The sequence below is a fragment of the Barbatula barbatula genome (genome assembly GCF_947034865.1).
Source record: "Barbatula barbatula genome assembly, chromosome: 1".
Lineage (NCBI taxonomy): Eukaryota > Metazoa > Chordata > Actinopteri > Cypriniformes > Nemacheilidae > Barbatula > Barbatula barbatula.
The window spans coordinates 18,381,956-18,384,277 of NC_136766.1; positions in this window are offsets into that span (position 1 = coordinate 18,381,956).

Consider the following 2,322-nt stretch of genomic DNA (forward strand, 5'->3'; position numbering starts at 1 on the left):
CCGCAGTCAAGCTGCACATGATAGTACTCATAAGCTCCATCCTGCCACACGCTACCACACACACACACAAACACACAGAGAAGAGGAGAGAGAGAGAGAACCAGCAAGATGATGTTTTTGTTATTGTTCAGATCCTTGTGGAAATATTGGGTAATTTCAGAAAATGCACATGACATTTCAGGCCACAAGTTTTTTTTTTTTTTTTAAATAAAACTGTTTATTAAACTACATGAACAACCAATGTCATTTTCAGCACATGCTCTCCTGAGGGATAATCTATTTTTAGATGAGGTTTGAGTATTGACCATAACAATGTGGGAGGATGGGAAACAAAGGAAACGCTGTAAAAATATACATCAGAGGTTCTTTAAAATAGATAAAGGAAAGAAGCAGTTCCATGCTGAGCTGAGGTCTAGGGTATTTTTAACAAAGCTAGTGAACTTTTTTAGGGGCGTACTAATGGTGATCATACACCAGTTTAACTGGTTTCCAGTGACTCTGATAACCTGCATTGGAAATTGTTACAAATTAATAAAATGGATGTAGTATAATTTAATGAAATCTCGAGAAATGCGATTATTGCAAAATAAGAAAATAGAGAAAAAGCATAAAACGGCAACGCAGCCTTTATTGCTTACAACAGGCTTTCCGATGGTTTTCACCATGGGCCTTATTAGGTTATACTGAGTGTTGCTTAGAGGGACAAAAATCTGAGGATCAATTTGATAAAGATCAATCTAGTCTAAGCAGCTATGCACTTGTTTTTTGAATTTGTATGTAACATCTGTCTCTTAACTGAGCACACTTATTTTGACACCTCTGACCTTAAGATCCCATTGCATATGCTTATGTGTGCATGTGCCTAAAGATGATGGCCAGTCTCACAATATACTGTGTAAAGCAAAAACAAATCAACATCTTCTATAGTATTGTTTTACAATACAATACTAAACACTAAACACAACACTATATTAAAGATCAGAAAAAAAACTGTTATTTCACGCCATTTTGGTTTATGTATCATTAATTAACCTCTAACACTGTTAAAGTGACCCAAAAATTTAAGTTCTGTCATTATTTAGCCTACTCACCCTCTTGTCAAAAGAAGATATTTTGAAGAAAGTTGGTGATGGAACAGCAGTGGCCCACATTCTCTTCTATTGTATGGACCCAAAAAAAAATGCAAGTGAAAGGGGACCAGTTGTCAACATTCTTCAAAATATCTTCTTTTGTGTTCTTCTGAACAAAGAAAGTCATGCAGGTATCAAATGACAAGAGGGTGAGTAAATGATGTAAGAATTATAATTGTTGAGTGAACTATCACTTTATGCGCAGTGAAATCCCTTCACAACAATTTGCAAAAATACATATTTGTTGTTGTCCATTTAAATGAAGCTCAGTATTTGTGTGTTAACATGTTTATCTCTCCTACAGTAGCGATGTGTATAATTGAATGTTGTCATGCAGAGGCAGGGCTCTTGCATGCTTGGCGTCTTTCATCCCCACTCCCTCACCAAAAAAAGCAGCCCATACCCTGTATCAGATTAATTAAATCCTGTAAACTCATTTCAGTGGGATATCCCCCTCAACCACTTGATTCTAAATGAAGCCGAAGGTAATTTTGGGGGGTGGGGAGACACAGAACGTCATTCTTTTCTCTGTTGGGTTTTGTATAACTTGTTTCCTGGGTGTCACTGTCTAATAGTGCTGATTGGGCTTGTTTTATGAGTGTTTACAATGGCACAGGAAGAGGTGCAATAAAACTGTCCAGGAAGTCCAGTTTAACTCTACTCATGATACACACATTTTTATACATGTTGATTATTATTTTGGTTATATAGGTTACATCACATTTTCACCCTAAAGAAAAATATAATGTATGCAATGAGAACAATAACATTATCAGGCAGTTGACAGTTTTACACTAGCAAAAAGTGTTGTGTAACTCATGCTGGTGACTTTCTGATCATGACAAGTTTGTTACAATGTTCTACAGTAATGACAACTTAGAAAGGCACTCGTGTGAGTATTGTTTATTAGAGTTTTAGACCGATTTAGCCAGTCAGACTTGTAGCAACACGTCACGAAAGCCTCAGCACACAGTGTAGCGGATGGGTTTAAACTTGACTATAGCGCACTTTTACCTGATGGAAGTGTGGATGCGCAAACAAGTGCGCTACATTACCATCTGAAAAAAATGCACTCATTACTCTAATGAAGTATATCTATTTTAACCCCGCACAGACAGGATATATGGTACTATGTCTTCGCGCGGAGTGATACGAACAGCCTTATTACGTGCTGTGTGGTTGCGCGCGCTAA